This window comes from Myotis nattereri (genome assembly GCF_964212035.1).
Source record: "Myotis nattereri genome assembly, chromosome: 4".
Classification (NCBI taxonomy): Eukaryota; Metazoa; Chordata; class Mammalia; order Chiroptera; family Vespertilionidae; genus Myotis; species Myotis nattereri.
The window spans coordinates 54,013,508-54,031,761 of NC_138079.1; the positions used below are offsets into that span (position 1 = coordinate 54,013,508).

At 38.6% G+C, this 18,254-nt stretch overlaps 1 protein-coding gene across 5 annotated transcripts in view; it reads right to left on the reverse strand.

The window, feature by feature from the left end:
* Positions 1-18,254, reverse strand: part of MCTP1 (multiple C2 and transmembrane domain containing 1) — a 442,261-nt gene that overhangs the window by 353,310 nt on the left and 70,697 nt on the right. The window lies entirely within an intron of this gene.

The window sequence follows — 18,254 nt, forward strand, 5'->3', positions numbered from 1 at the left end:
AGTGGTATATACTACATTATGTTATGTATGTAAAATCATGTAACATATTTTAACTAGTATCTTGTAATGTATCTGGACAATCCATTATCAGTTATTTTCAATTAGATTCTTTTCTGAAGTGTTACATTTGTCAGCAAGTTTATTTATATTTACTTATCTACATATATATTTTAAAGAATTGCTTATTGTGCTATCTTTAAAAAATTAGTTTAAATCTTCAAAAAATTTAGAACTTGTCTAAAAGCTTTAAAATATTATCTTTCAGTACTCATTAGTTTAGTATCAATTCATAAATGTAAACAAGACTCAGTACACCCATCCTAAAAGTTAGATCTTCATGTCAAAGTTCAAAATATAAATGCTAAGAACAGAAGAATTAATGCCTGCATGCCAACAGCCAGAAATGTGTCCTGGTCAAAACAAATAAAATACAACTAAATAAATTATTCTTAATGTTTTTGTATTCTAGGGAGCTTTGTAAGAATATACCCAACATGAAGGAACAGGATTAGTGATTTACAGATATTTGCATGGTGTTCTTTCTGGCAAATGCAAATTTCTTAAGGAAATAAAATGATCTAAAAATTGCAGCATGTCAAATGAGAACAAGTACAGGTGAGAGCAAGATTTGCCTGTTGCAGTATCTTTGCCTCTCACTCTGGGAACAGGAGAGCTTCTTTTTACATTTCTCTCTTCCTCCTATAACTATTTTAGTCAAGGGAATTTTATAAGAAGTCTCAAAATCAACCTTATGAAAATATGAAAAACTTAACAAAAAAGATATTTTGAGCCTGATACTAGATAATAAGAATTCTTGCTCCCCAGTAATAAAAAGATCAGTTTCTAGATAAAATGTTTGTACATGTAGCTACCTATCCAGGAGCACTGTCCTAAACCTAAGTAACTACAGATGCGCAAAAGTTGTCTCCTCATGCCCAGCGTGGCTCACTGGTTATGCATCGACTTATGAACTTGGTTCAATTCCTGGTTAGGGCATATGCCCAGATTGCGGGCTCGATCTCCAGTGTGGGGCATGCAGGAGGCAGCCCATCAATGATTCTCTCTCATCATTGATGTTTCACTCTCTCTCTCCCTCTCCCTTCCTCTCCAAAATCAAACATATTTTTAAAAAGCTGTCTCCTCATGAGCAGCATCAAGTGCGATTGCCCCACTCACTACTAAGCTGAGCTGAGAGCTCCTTAAGAAGGAAAATGGTCAACAATTTTTATCTTAATTAGCACATAACCCAACACAGATATACCCTTCACGTTAGGGGAGAGTGATTTACCATGCCATTTCTCTTCCCTAAAAAGCCTCAAAGATGGAATTGTACCAAGTTGAAACTTTTTTCACTGTAACCTACTCAAGCTTGCAACTAAGATACTTAAAATTTGACATTTTAATAAAATCTCATTAGTTTGGTTCTTACACATTTGGAATTTATAATTAGAAAGTTAACCTTTGGTTTACTTATGGACATTTTAAAAGGACTTAACCAAGCAAATAAAAAGGGTAAAAAATTTCCAATGGGGATATGCTGGCTACTCAGGAAAACAGTCTTTTATTTTATTTTTTATTATTTTTAATTTACTTTTATTGAATTTATTGGGATGACATTGGTTCACGAAACCATACAGGTTTCAAATGTACAACTCAATAAAACATCATGTGCACACTGCATCGTGTGCCCATCACCCCACGCAAAGTACTAGTATATTTCTGTGCCCATTTCCTCCCCCTTTGCCCATCTCCAGCTACCCTCCACCCCCTTCCCTTCGACTATCACCACACTGCTGTCTGTGTCTATGTGTAATGTATATGTTTTTTTACCTAATCCCTCCACCTTCTTTCATCCAGCTCCCAATCTCCCTTCCCTCTGACAATTGTCAGTCAAGACAATTGTCTTTTAAAAACCCACAAGTACCTATGATATCATTGCAATCAGCTCGTTATTAATAATAGGAAAGGAACAAAGGGGAGGCCAGACATTATAGGCATGCCATCTGGGCAGCTTCACCAGGAAGCTGCAACTTCACACTCCCCAGGAAATCACTGGCTCAGTTCCCACAGATCACTGGGAGAAGGGGTCCAACAAAGGGGAGATACCTGGGAAGATGCCAGACAGTCATACCTGGGAATAGAGATCATTGGCCAGAATGGGTTTGGCCACTACAAGCCCATTAAAATTTGGGAATACATAATCCCCTAAACCAGTGGTCAGCAAACTGCGGCTCGCAAGCCACATGCGGCTCTTTGGCCCCTTCAGTGTGGCTCTTCCACAAAATACTGACTTCTGCGCATGGGCCATGAAGTTTCAATTGCACTGTATGTGCGCACCCGCATGTGGTATTTTGTGGAAGAGCCACACTCAAGGAGCCAAAGAGCCGCATGTGGCTCGTGAGCCGCAGTTTGCCGACCACTGCCCTAAACAAAGTAATTGTCTCTCTTGGTTCTTGGTTCATGGCTCATGGCTCATGGGGCTCTCTCATTCCTGCTTCTGGGCATTCACCTGCATGGCCCATGGCCATGTGGACCCCACATGCAGTGGACGAATGGACTGCAGCTGGAAACACAAGCTAAGCTAGCCTAATGCTGAATTGCACTGTCCCAACATGGAACGGAAGTTCTGGACACTGGCTTTGACTTTAGATCTTCTGAAGCCCCAGCTGCACATTTTCCAGGACCGAATTAAGGGGACTGTGATTTTGCAAACCCAGGAATGTAATTCCATGCAAATAAAAATCACTCATCCTGCCTTGAGAGCCATATCATAAGGACCTGCCTCCCAGCATCCAGTGGGGAAAGGGATCCCCTACTTCCACTGGTGGATACCCCACTTCCACTGATAATAACTTTTACCTTTAGACCAGAATTATGATTAGAGCATGTTAGACACCTAGTAAGATGCTTGTCAAAATGCTTTTCTTTAGAAAAAGACTTTAAAACTTTAAGAAAATACCCAAATAAGCACAATAAGACTTTACTTATAACTAGTTTTCATTTTAAACAATAATGACCACATTCATATACTGCCCCCCAAATTTTTTTATAGAAGAGCTACTATGAATTAAAAGAACTAAAACATCATTTCTTTTAAAATATATTCAAAATTTCATTCTTCATTGACTCAGATTGATTTGCCATTAGAATTGTACCTATAATTTTGTATTAGATAATTGTTTGAAGCCTCCATTGTTGGCCTCATGGAGGCTATACACGGTGTTAGCTTCCATTATTAGGGATTTTAAAACACAGCCGTGAGCTTGGTCACTGTCTCCAGAAAGACATCATGTGATTCTCCTGGTTGCCAAGTCGCCAGTTAACAAGAATCCTAACTTATCATGTGTCTCTATTGTAATACTAATTTGAATTGCCTGCCAAGAAATAAAGCTGACAGGAAAAATAATAACTTTTTACAAATAGAACTTGTGCTTATAATTAGAAATCAAACATGAGATTTCTACATAAGAAAAAAAACTAACTTGGCATGCTTGGAAATTTCATTCTGTTTAGGTCCTGTGTCATATTTCCTTGCAGGCATATGTGCTCAAAGTCTTCACTTCCCAGAAAACCGAAAATTACCACTGTGTGTTTCCATTATGATAGTCACCATGGGTAAAAATAAATAATAAATAAATAATATAATATAATCAGGGACTGCGAATCAAGAACACAGTCATAAAAAGTTACAAACTTAGCCCCACCAGTGTGGCTCAGTGGTTTAGCACAGACCCATGAACCAGGAGGTCAGAGTTCAATTCCTGGTCAGGGAACATGCTTAGGTTGTGAGCTTGACCCCCAATAGGGGGCGTGCAGGAGGCAGCTGACTGATGATTCACATCACTAATGTTTCTATCTCTCCCTTTCTCTTTCTGAAATCAATAAAAAAAATATTTTAAAAGTTATACATTTAAATTCTGTTTAATAAAAAACTTAAAAGCCTGTTTCAGTGTCAAAATTGAGACTATTTTTCTAGAACCAATAGGAATGAGAAGAGCTCATTGAACACTGACTAGTGATTGCTCTGACCTTCCACCTTGAGCCTCTGCTGTATAGCATGAAACTTTTATGCTATGCACACTAACATTTAATATTTAAAAGAGCAAGAAGAGAAGTCATGGCAAGAGACAGTAACCATGCAGCTTAAAGTCAGAGTGACTCAAGCCAGTGAAAAGAACCTACTGCTTTAAATAGCGATGACAGATGCAGAAGAGAATATATACCATAAATATTACTGTGCAAATAAAAGGTATTATATTTCCTCATAATAAGAAAATTAAAAATTTTAATAGGAAAGACAGAAGGGCCAATGCCAAAGTTACAAAACTATGGGTTACTAAGGAGCACCCACTTTACTCTGCCAAGGCTGACCGCCATGTGTCACGGCAGTCCCTTCTCCCACAGGTGCCCACACACCAGAACACACTCACCTCTGGTACACGGACACAGGAACAGGATGCAGCTCAGTGCCTCTTTATTGAATTACTAGAGGCCCGGTGCACGGATTCGTGCAATGGTGAGGTCCCTCATCCTGGCCTGCGGGAATTGGGCCGAAACTGGCTCTCCGACATCCCCTGAGGTGTCCTGGATTGCGAGATGGTGCAGTCCAGGCTGAGGGACCCCACTGGTGCATGATTGGGGCCAGGAAGGGACTGTGGGAGAGCTCTAGGGTGTGTCTGGCCCATCTCGCCCAGTCCCAATCAGGCCTGATCAGGGCCAGCCAGCTAGGGAGGGACCACAGAAGGGCTCCAGGGCATGTCTGGCCCATCTTGCCCAGTCCCCTTTGGCCAGACCCCAGCAGCAAGCTAACCAACCTGTCAGAGCGTCTGCCCCTGGTGGTCAGTGCATGTTATAGCAACTGGTTGAACAGTCAAATAGTTGGATACTTAGCATATTAGGCTTTTATTATATAGGATTCATGTGAACCTAGAGGTACCATGACGTATAGGTTTTAACAAAAACTTTTCCCTGTTTTACAGTCTTTAAATAGGCCCAATTCTCTACAAACAACACATTTTGCTATAAAGTTGTAAAATAAACTGTTCTACATAAATAAAAGTTCTAGGAAGGAGATTTTCAAGTCCTCAGGTAACAAAAGGAGTGCTTTTATTTTTAACCGTTTTTGATGAAAGCTTTCTAAAATGTAGTATCCCTTCTCCATATTTAAGTATATAATCTAATGGTGAATCAAATTTTATTGATGGCTGGGACATTATAAGCATCTTTATTTTATTGTTAATGTAAGAATGTCTCTGCTATCTAATTTCTTTCTCTTTTCTCTTGACATTAGATTATACCTTCTGCTGTCATGGAGCCAGTCTCTAGCAGAACAACACTCCTTATAAACTGCTGGTTCTGATCAGCTTTGGGGGAAAAAAAGATAATTGAATTTTATGCTATGATAGTCTAACTAAGAATCAATGAATCATATCTGAGGCCTAGGAGTAAACACTTTAACTTTAGCTGAGAGGTTTCCTCATTAACAGTCATATCCATCTAGTTTAGGATTAAAACAAAGACTTAAAAAGTTAACAAAAACAATAAAATATCAAATAGGCATATTAATAAATTGAATATCTTTCTACTAGGTAATATGGTTATACTATTTTCTAACACCACAAAAATATTAAAATTAGAATTATTTAGCATTTCTTCTAAGAAAGTAGAGCACTCAAGTTCAACTGAATTTCTGTTCTAAAAAATGATGCCATGGGGACGATCTATATTTTTAACTGTAATATTATTGCAGTAACCTTATTATCATATGATAGCTTCTGAAAGGGCTCCACCCAAGAGATGGACTTAATCACTATATACAGCCCACTGACACCATCTTGGAATTTCTGCAATGCTGTATCCCTATCTCAACCTATTTTCCCTCTTACCTCCTTCCCTCTGACTTGACATTTGGGATTAGGAGATTATACCATTTATCACTTGTTTTAACTTTCAGGATAAATCCTTCTCTACACAGATGAGCAGAGGTCAAGTCCCTGGCATTTCCTCTGTACTCCATCATTTGACCCAATGCCTCCAACCAGAGGCCAGCACTCTCAGAACAGCCCCAAGTGCATTTGTTCTCTCGTTCTCTCTCTCTCTCTCTCTCTCTCTCTCTCTCTCTCTCTCTCTCTCTCTCTCTCTCTCTCTGTCTCTCACACACACACACACACACACACACACACACACATCTCTATGGCTCCCTCCGTAGACAACCAACAGTTGCCAACACTTATATACGTCTTTTCTGATGAATATTCTACATTATAGCAAAAGATAACACTTTGCCATTTATCTTTTCTCAAAACTAGCTAAACAGCATTTTTTAAAAAGCTTTGGATTATGAATTCAATTAACACCAGTTTTTAAAATCTAAAATCATTCAATACAGTCAAAACAGTAACTAAAGAAAAACTGAACTAAAGCCTAAATATGTCACTTGCTCTCCATTACCCTAGTAAGATTCAGAAATGCGAAATGATTTGGATTTGTTCCTAATTTAAATCTGATCAAAATAGCAGGATCATTTCAAATACTATTCCACTATTTTTGCATCTTCAAATTAGGCATGCAATGGAAATGAGCTTGGGCAGGAAGTCTCGGGATCAGCAGACTGAAAACCAAAAGCCAGAAAAATGTATTCGATGTGTAGGTTACAAGATCTCTCTCACATCCTGGACCTAAACTCTCCAACTTTTGGAGGTTCATCACAGGATAAACAGATAATATCTAGAATCATTCTCTATTTAGAAACTAGAGAATGTTACCAGATATGGAGAAAATATTAACTTTATAAGTGGTTAATTTGAACCCAGAAAGTGAATCTAGATCTATTTAGCTTCATTAATAAGAATTACAGTTAAATTCTCCTCCTTTGTTTTGTTCTTTTGGCAAATACTCCTGCAGGACAGGATGGCAGGGGAAAGATAGCGTTTGACTTAATTGTTTATATTCTGTGTCTGGGTGGAGTTTGCCAAAGGGGAAAGATACCATGCTAACTAATCAGGTACAGGAATAAATGCCAACATATGCACTGTGCATGGTTGGCTCAGCTGCCTCATACACCTGCTACAGATCCCAAAGACATGAACTTGGTCCCAAACAGCCTTTTCTTTATAGACAGAATACACACATCCCTTTTCCTCACCAGTCATCTCATGAAGAGGAGATGAGCACACATCCTTATGGATATGGGCATGTGGTCCTGTAACTCCCGTCATTTCCATTGAGAGGAAACAAAAGAAAACAGCCACAATCCTTATAACCAACAATATGCAATTATGCTAACCATTTTGTACATATAAGATCAATTAATCTAAACTGAATCCTGGCTAGTTGAACTAACCAGCTCAGCAAGCCAAGTACACAATACGCTGTGCCCAGGACAGCAGGTACTGACATCGTGTGGTGACAACAGTAGAGAATGAAATGAGAGAAAACGCTCCCAAACATGAATGTTTGTGTAGAAGTTTGAAAAGCTCAGTGAAATGGCAATGGATAAAGTTTCAAAGTAATGAAAAACATGTCCCTAGATCTGCTGTGTTGTTCTCTCCCTGCAGAGTGATCAAGAGGTAGCGAGCCAAAATGCTTTCTCATGAAGAGGAAATAAAAGCTCTCAGTTGCCAGGAAGGTCTGCAGGATTCCAAAGCCTCATTTGGAGCAGTCTTTGTTTTTAAGGCATTTTTTTCCACTCAGAAAAGAGAACTCAGAAAAGTAATTAGAAGCCTTTGAATTATTAGTGTTTGTTTTTCTAAAGTCAAAGCATTTTTATTATACTTCTAAAAAAGTTAACTTTTTATCTCTCTTCTCTAAAAAATCATGCCGGGAAGAAATGCTAAATAATTTTTAATGATGAAAGAAACATTCCTTTTGGATAAAACAAATTTGCCATTTTCTGCGCTTAGACCAGTGATGGCGAACCTTTTGAGCTCGGCGTGTCAGCATTTTGAAAAACCCTAACTTACCTCTGGTGCCGTGTCACATATAGAAATTTTTTGATATTTGCAACCATAGTAAAACAAAGACTTATATTTTTGATATTTATTTGATATATTTAAATGCCATTTAATAAAGAAAAATCAACCAAAAAATGAGTTCGCATGTCACCTCTGACACGCGTGTCATAGGTTCGCCATCACTGGCTTAGACACTGCTGCCATAACAGCGGTGCTGTGGACAGACACCTTTGAGTTGCGGTGGTTGTGGTGCTGTTGTTTTTCCTATATTGTGTTTAAGCTTGTCTTGTCACACTGTGTCCCTCAGCCACCAACAGATATTTGACACATGGTGTCCCCCTCAATAATGAACTAGGTGCATGCCCAGAACTTAGTTGTTTCTTGCTAATAGCTATTATGTGGGCTTCTTTCTATGAAATAAAAGAATTAGAGCAACTACTGGAAATCAGAGCGCCTAGAGTACTGGAAAAGCTAACTTTAACTATGATGTACCGTTCCTAACAGAAAGAAGCCCACAGGTTTTGGGTAATACAATCTAAAGTGCAGTGTGTTCATGCAGCAAAAGGAGGTTTTTATGGCAACAGACACCTGAGGCCAGGGGACCATTCGCAACCTCTGACCACTTTTCTACCAGATGTTAGCTCCCCTGGTATTCATTTCCTCAATTGTGAAATAAAGGAATAGAATGAGATGAACTTTAAGTCCCATTTTAGCTATACAATTCTAGTATCCAACATAATGGACAAGACAGCTGCCACCACATTTACATTCTAATTAAGAATTTTTTTTAACTTACATAAATTAACTTCCTCAAAATGAAATTATACAGGATCCTAACTAAAAACTAGAAGACTAGGGCTTTGTGTAATTATGGCAAAGAACTGAATCCTATAACTAAAATTTTGTGACTATTGACCAAAATTCCTACATGAAGTGATTTTAATATAAGTGAAATAAGAAAGAATGGTAATAAAAATTAGAGCACCTATTATATCAAAAAACTAACTTTATGATGTATTTTTCATAACAGAATTAAGTACCAGAATGGTGTGTATTTTAAAAAGAAAGAAAGAAAGAAAAAAGAAAGAGAAAGAAAAAAAAGAAGAAAGAAAGGAAGGAAAAAAGGAAGGAAGAAAGAAAAGTGTGACTCTGATGGATAAATTTTGTGATAATTTTGTCTTTCCCATGATTTATTAGGGTTATCCTTGATGGATATCATACTTAGAGAAATTGAAGTTTTCTTTTTCAATAGATAAAAAAAAATGGTTAAAGTACAAATATGATGAGTAATATGGTTTATAGCAGCGGTCGCCAACCGGTGTTCTGTGGACCACTGGTGGTCCATGAGGTCTGAAAGGTTAGCGACTGCTGGTTTATAGAGAGGAAGAGGGTCATCATAATTTAGGTACTAGGCTGTGTAACTATGTTTTACAAATAGAAAGTATAAGCTTGCATATTTTAATAGTTAATATACTCAATTATATGAACAGAAATAAAATAGATGGCATTAGGAATATAACCACACCAATAATTATTAATAAAATCAAATTTTCCTTTTAAGACTTTAAGGAAAAATTAGCTATTTAGAGTTCTACTCATATCATTCAGTGTATATAGATGAATGATTAAAAAATAAGGAAGGACTGCATGGGACTGCATGATTAGAACATTAAGACATAGGCGAGGAGATGTTGAGCTGAAATTAAAAGCATATTACAGAGGTACGTATTATAAGGAGGGAAAAGCCAGAAGCAGTGAGCATATAGTTTGTGGAAAATTAGTCTCAACACATTCCTACATTCCAAGGAAAGGTTTTGGCAAGATTGTTGAACTCTTGTTCACCTAATCTCTTTGCACAGAAAATTCCTTCAAGTGTATATTAAACATATGAAATCAGTATGTGTATGATTTTGCTTTTTAATGGTTAATAAAAGAGGGAAACTTAGGGTGGAAATCATAAGTTGTTTTTTTGCAAACTGACACTGTAATCCTTAAAATTGTTTAACTTTGAGCCTAAAATGGAACCTGTAACAAAGACAAAAACTTAAGACTGTCCATCAAGTTTAATCATATTCTAAGACACACACACAAAAAAAACTACAAACAAGACAGCTAGAACCTGCACAGCCTCAAAGCCATGGAAGGAGACCTAAACTGCACATTACCTGTGGTGGACGGAATTCTACGATGGCTCCCAAGACTCCTGCCCCCTGGTGTTCATGCCCTGTATAACCTCTCTCCCTTGAGTGGGGGGACCTGTGAATATGATAGAAGAGACTTTCCCTTGCTTAGGTTCCACTGTGTGACAAAGGGGATGGGACAGTGACTGCTTGCTTACGTTACATTACATAAGGCTTTCTAGTGGCACAGAGGAGAGCGTTTTCTCCAGCCAACTGTGAAGACCCAAGCTGCCATATTGTGAGATCACCACATGGCTGGCTCTGAATTGGCCTCTGGGAGCTAAGAGCACCCCCAAGACAATAGGGACCTTAGTTCTAGAGCCACAAGTAACTGGATTCTGCCAGTAACCTTACTGCACCTAGAAGAGCACCCCCAGCTCTAGATACAAATCACAGTGTGGCTAAGACCTTGATACAGCCAGAGAGATTCTAAGCCAGCCGTGGGCAAACTACGGCCCGCGGGCCGGTTCTGGCCTGTTTGAAATGAATAAAACTAAAAAAAAAAAGACCGTACCCTTTTATGTAATGATGTTTACTTTGAATTTATATTAGTTCACACAAACACTCCATCCATGCTTTTGTTCCGGCCCTCCGGTCCAGTTTAAGAACCCATTGTGGCCCTCGAGTCAAAAAGTTTGCCCACCCCTGTCGGAGGACCCTGGAAAGAGGTAGCCTGAATCGACCTGTGGAAACTGAAACAATAAATTAGCATGGCTTTAAATTCCTAAGTTGATGATAATTCATTACATAGCAATGGAAAGCTAATGACCACACTTGAGTGTCTGTGCTACATTTCAGGGCCAACAAACACATCTCATAAGTGCTGGGTCTCAACTGCAAAGTGAATTAGAGATATCCTGCATCAAATGCCCAACCACTCTGGAAACCTCTTTTGTGGGTTTTAATTATACTGCATATGCATTACTCACCAGTGTGGATAAGTTTCAGCAATGATCACCATTCTCTATCTACCTTCACTCAAAACCAGTCTTGTTCACAAACACCACTTCACTAGCACGATATGTTCTACAGGATTTTTTTAAAACTCTCATTTACTTTTTCACAGCCATCCTGATAATGGATCTGAAGATAAAGAACAAAGGAAAGTAGAATAAATGATTCACTTCAGAATGCATTCCTAATGTGATTTCAACTTGAGAAATCTGGACTGCTGTCAAAATCTGTCCAATTATTATAAATATTTTCCCTCCTCCTGTAATTAACTATCAAATAGTTCTATAAAAATATAGAGATTGTTATATCCATGTCACTGGTCAACTAAAACCACACAATTTAAAAACTAAAGATTTCAGCACACTGACTTGATAATAAAATATAATTTCTCCAACCTATGTTATACTGGTAAAACTTTATTAATTCATATTTCATATTTTTTTCATGCATTTTTGGCTGGTCCTTTATTAATTCATACTTTCTCAGGCATTCTGGCTTCCCAGAGCAGCCAAGCTCCTTGAGATGCTTTTAGAGTAACTAAAAGTTTAACCCAAAGCTCTCACATCGTCTTAATAAGGCAACTAATAATATTGCTATCAAGATTTACTCTGTGCCCAAATACTTTTGTGAAATAAATATATATAAATGAGAATTATACTTTCTCAGGTTAAAATTGCCTTAATAAATCCTATAGAAATTCAAATACATTATAAAGTAGGTGTTAGGCATTCAAATACATTAACCAATTGGCTAGTTTCTGCTTTTCCATAGAAGAGGGTGCCGCCATAAAGGCTGTGGGGAGCTCTGTGGCAGGCTAGAGGCTCTGGACCCAAGGGTGCCTTACAGATAACTGATGAATTTACTTCATGGATTTATATGCACTGACTCTAGATAAAGATATGATATTGAAAGTTAATTTTCTAGTTTATATTATTCTATCAAAGGAATTCAATTGCCCATATAAAAAAACTGAGGAATAGAAAACTTTAGCACCCTCCCTATGATATGGGGCTGATTTGCATTTAATTTATTTTTGCATAAAATAGATTGAATTTAAATTTTGAATTGATCTGAAATTGATCGAGGAGTTTTTTCTAGTATTTTAATGATATATTTAGTTGTTCAGTATAGTTGTTACTAAATATTCTGTTTATATAATTAATGAAATACTAGGAAGAAAATTTAAAATTCCTAGTTGTAGATAAATAGAAAATGCACAAACAGCCGAAACCGGTTTGGCTCAGTGGATAGAGCGTCAGCCAGTGGACTGAAAGGTCCCAGGTTCAATTCTGGTCAAGGGCATGTACCTTGGTTGCGGGCACATCCCTAGTAGGAGGTGTGCAGGAGGCAGCTGATCGATGTTTCTCTCTCATCGATGTTTCTAACTCTCTATCTCTCTCCCTTCCTCTCTGTAAAAAATCAATAAAATATATTAAATAAAAAAAAAGAAAATGCACAAACAAAGCCCTATGCAATCAGGGCCTCTTCTCACTTCTCATTTTTGGAATAAAAATATGATTATGTAGAGCAAACTACAACTCATGGTCCATTTGGCCAGCTCCGTGTTTGTGTGAATAACATTTTACTGCTACACAGCCACACCCTTTCCTTTGTGAACTGTTTTGGCTACAATGACAACATTAAGTAGATGTGACAGACACTGCATGGCCTAAGATATCTGACCCTTCACAGAAAACATGTTACAATCCCTGTTCTAGTTCATCAAAATCAGCATTTCATCTAAGCCTATACCTCCCATATCAACAACACCTAGAAAAAATTAGACATGATCCTATTTAAAGGAAGTCTTTGGTTAAGTAAGTAAATGGAATTGACATTAAGTATGCATAACCAAAATTTTATCTATTGACTATACATTGATTCCACAAACACAGACCCATACAATATGAATTATGAAAACATCTCGCTCTTTTTAGTTAGCATCCTAAAATGATAAATATATTCCACTGGTATTTTTTAAATTTATCTTTATTGTTTAAAGTATTACAGATTCCCCCCTTCCCATTGACCCACACCCACCCTCCCTACCCCCTTCCCAGGCCACCACCACACTATTGTCTATGTCCATAGGTTATACATATAAGTCATGTCATATCTTTCCTTTGTTACAAATCTCCTCTTGATATTTTAGTCATAAAACATTCTTGATAGGTTTCAGTTCTTCATAGTCCTTTGTATAATACAATTCCATAAAAATTTTACAACTCTCTGTGTGCAAATTAATTCTAGGACCTGGCTGAGATAAAAAGTACAGTAAAAAAAAAATGGAAATTACAAAGGCCATGATACTTTTGGAACTATAGAATGTTTTTGTAATAAAAATTAAATCTAGTATATTTTAAGGACATTATTGTTAAAGATCCAGGAAAAAAAATAGCACCAAGGAACTGCAGGCAGGCCTATTCCCAGCATTTTTCAAAAGGCATATATTTAAACAGCCTATGTAACTTTAGATAAATGGTTAAGCTAAAAAGCAAATAGTTAAAACTTAAATATGTTATTTTATTTTCTTTATGGTGCAAAATTTTTGAGTGTCTCTTGAGTACTTATCCATATCCTTGAGAAGATTATGTTTTGCAAAAATATTTTGCCTAAAAACAACCATCCTAGTCTACAAACACATAGAAGTAAAATAACACCATCTCTATGGAAGAATTCCAGTCAAGATACCTGCTTATTTTTTACCAGTTGTCAACTTTATAAGAGCATGTGTCTGTCCATATGGTAAAAACAAACAAACAAAAAACAATCTAAGTTACAATATCATGTCTCAAATTAACTTCAAATCTCACTTACCCAAAGTCCAGGTATCATATGTGATATTTGCAATATTTGAGAGATTCAAGGGGCTTTGTTAACAGTTTAACTTGCTTCCCTGAGCTCTTTCCACTCATTCATTCAATCATTCATTCAGATGTCCAAATATCCCACACTTTCTGATGACCTACCATGTGCCAGCTACATTAACTATTCTATCTCTATGTATGTTAGCTCACAAGAAACAAGATGCTATATTTTATTCCCAACAAACATTTGTTAAATGCACATAATATACTTTATATACTGTGCTATGTTCTAAGGGTAAAGAGACACCTAAAATAAAACCAGGGTCCTAGAAGGTAGTTGCACACCAGATACATATGGGGATTTCATAAATATATAGAGGCTCGGATTTCATCCTGATCCATTGAATTAGAATTTCTGGTGGTAGGACCCATAACTTTGAATTTAAGATCCACTAATGATTCTTAGGAATGCTGAATTTGATAGTTATTTATCTGGAATGTACACCATATAGATACAGATAAGGAAAGTCCCATGAATAAAATGAAAATACAGAAAGGAAGCATCAAATTCTGTCCAAAAAAGATCAGAGAGAGCTTCTTTGAAGAAGTAGCCTGGAAGATGACTATTAACAAATGAGAAATTCACCAAGCAGATAAGCAGACAGAGGTTATTATGGGGGCGGGGGGGGGGGGGGGGGGAGAGGAGGAAATCCATATGGGAATAATTGAAGGCAGGAGAATGGCATGGTATATTTGGAGAATTGCAAATAGCTCAGTATGGAATGAAGGCATGGAAGGGGAAAACTCAGGACAAGAATTTGAAAAGGTAAGCAGGAGGACAGATCATGAAGGACTTTGTATGCACTGCTGTTAATTTTTATTCTATCTTATGGGTCATGTGGAGCTACTCAAGTTTTATAATTAACTAGAGGCCCAGTGCACAAAAATGTGTGCGCTCGGGGGGGGGGGGGGGCACTGAGCCCGGCCTGTGCCCTCTCGCAGTATGGGACGCCTTGGGAGATAACGACCTGCTGGTTTAGGCCTGCTCCCGGGTGGCAGAGGGCAGGCCCCATCCCTAGGTGCCTGCCCCGCAGCTCCTCGTCGGGCTCAGAGCATGGCCGATTGGGGAGTTGGGGCACCGCCCCCTGTCATGCACAGAGCAGGGCGGATCGGGAGGTTGCGATGCCACCCTCAGTCACGCTCAGGGTAGGGCCGATTGGGGGGTTGGGGCACCGCCCCCTGTCACGCACAGAGCAGGGCCCATCAGGGGGGTTGGGGCTCCTTACCCTGTCACACACAGAGCAGGGCCCGTTGGGGGGGTGGGTTGGGGTGCCGCACCCTGTCACACACAGAGCAGGGCCAATCAGGGGGTTGGGGCGCCGCACCCTGTCACACACAGAGCCGCAGGGCGATCAGGGGGTTGGGGAGCTCCCCCCTATCAGGCACAGAGCAGGGCTGATCAGGGGGTTGGGGCGCCTTCCCCTGTCACAAACAGAGCAGGGTGGATAGGGAGGTTTTGGCCCCGCCCCCTGTCACACACAGAGCCGCAGGGCGATCAGAGGGTTTGGGCGCTGCCCCCTGTCATGCTGATCCCGGTGCTGGGAGGCATATTACCCTTTTACTATATAGGATAGAGGCCTGGTGCACAGGTGGGGGCCGGCTGGTTTGCCCTGAAGGGTGTCCTGGACAGGGTGGGGGTCCCCACTGGGGTGCCTGGCCAGCCTGGATGAGGGGATGATGGCTGTTTGCAGCTGGTCACACCCCCTTCAGGGTGGGGGTCCCCACTGAGGTGCCTGGCCAGCCTGGGTGAGGAGCTGAGGGCTGTTTTCAGGCTGGGGGTGACTGAAGCTCCCAACCGCTCCTCTTTTTCCTTTTTTTTTTTTTTATTCTGGGCCAGCTTTAGCTCTGAGGCTTGGCTCCAGCTCTGAGGCCTCGGCTACTGAAAGCAGGTATCTGGTTTGTTTGGGTTCTATAATCGAAACACTGTTTCAACTCCAGCTCTGAGATCCTGGCTGGCTGAAAGCAGGTTTCTGGGGTTTTGTTTAGCTTCTATATTTGTAACAATGTTTCAAACTGCAAGCTCAGAGACCGGCAGCGGCAGGCGGGGAACGTTGGAGTCCTCCGTCACTGAAGCAAGCAAGCCTCATGTTTGCTTCAAGCTGCCTGGCTGCCAGCCGCCATCTTGGCTGGCAGTTAATTTGCATATTGCCCTGATTAGCCAATGGGAAGGGTAGCAGAGGTATGGCTAATTACCATGTTTCTCTTTTATTAGATAGGATGAAGTGACATAATTAGACAAATTGCAAATAGTAAGGGAGAACCAGTTAAAAGCAGGAAGACATATTATCCTGGGTGAGAAATAATGAGGACCTAAACTAAAATAGTAGTATTAGAAGGAAAATGGAAAGGCAGATAAAACATATTGGGGGACAGGTAATAATGACATGACCAGGTGATAAGAGATATATGTAGATTTATATCTATTTATCTCCATCTGTTCCATTATAAATAGAATTTCATTTCTTTAAAAGAGAAGACTGCCTTTCATTTATCCAAAGATAATTTAAATTGATTTGAAAAAGAAATATAACAATTGCGTGACACGATTTTTCAAGACTTCTTTGTTGGCTTAAAATCAATTGGAGAAGAAAGCCAGGAAGGGGGAAAGACTTAAAAAGAAAACAAAGCAATATGACTTCCTCTTTCAGATTCTTTATGGGCTATAAGGGAAACAGTCAAGCACATGTGGCTAAATGTTATTAATCTATTTTAAAGGATTATTCCAAAAAGACTTATTGCATTGCTATGAGACATTTCAGCCAAAATATTAATGGAATGCCATGATCCAGTGCAACACTGTAAAAGCAGCACACGTGTCATTTTGGTGGCAAGGGAAAGTTTGGATTACTTTCATTTCTCCCAGCTTCAATAATAGCCTACTTCGTTCTGTAACAATGAGATTCCATGCCATCATCAACATTAATCTGTCAAGTGTGAACATTACTGAACATTGTGCTTTTCCCTGAGGATTTACATACAAACTTGACAGCATCATTTGGCACCATATTCTGGCTCTACTCAGCAAAGGCACAATATTGGCAGGAACTAGGATTAGCTACCAAGTCATATCTAAAAGATGGCCAAAATTTGAAAGCAATATTAGGAATGTCATTCTTGCCTTTTGGACAAGTCCATGTGATCTAGACCTTCAGAATTTTAATTTTGTTGACTGTTAAAATATATTGCAGAGTTTAAAAAATTACACATCAGAAATTTTTCTGTATGCGAATCTATCAAAAATGCATTCTTCTAATTACTATTTTGATCCAAATATCTTAGCTTTATATTGGTTTTTGAGAACTTAAACATTTAGCATAGTGAAGCAGAAGCTTAGACAAGCCCAAGTTTGTCACCCAGAATCAAGATCATGGTCTCAGCTGCCAAGGTGATGGATATATTGCGACCTTTTGGGCTAGATCGATAATGTTTATTAAGTGTGTTGTAGTACCAATATATATGCCATGTATTGATATTTCTTGGTTGGCATTAGCTTAATGTTAAAAATACATTCTTTATAGCAATGTGGCCTTAGGCAAGTGTCTTCAGGGTATTTATTAAGTTCACGTACATATTTTATTTGGTTATTATAAAGCCATTTGCATTCTTCTCTCTTCATAGTATGAGCCAGACCTTGAGTTCTCCTTTATTTTATTTTTTCATTTTGTCTCCCTGTCTTCCTTACTTCAACATTCATTATATGTTATTGGCACAAATGTTAAGAAAATAGCTATGCTTATGTCAAGATTCATGCTTAAGTAAATCAGCATAAGTAATAAGTAAATATTAGTTCAATAAGTAATAAATAAGTTAATTTTAATACCACTGAAGAAAAGAATACAATACTTGTTCTTCAGATACAAAGGGGAAAAAATAGAATTAAACTCATGTTGTCCTTTAAAACCAATGTTTTTAAGTTAAAAATTATACATGAAACCTACCCTGTGAGATTGCAATTCAGTCACCCGTGTTGAATACAAGCACTTGGTACCTCTCCAGTTCTTAATGCCATCCTGAACTGACATGCTTCATTACTGTCGGGCGAATTTTAAATTAAGAGGGATAGCTTTGAACACTCGCTGCCTTTAGCAGAATAAACATGCAGGAAGTAGCGCAAGCTTAAACCAAGCTCCTGTTCTTAGACTCGGTTTGTTTTGCATTCATTGTGGCAGATTAGCACCCATTCAACAAATATTAGTACCTTCATCTCTATTCTTCATGAGACTATATTTTCAGCTGTGGAGAAAATTGAAGTACATTTTTAACAGGGGGCACATGGAAGAAACTTAGATCAATCTCCAAAG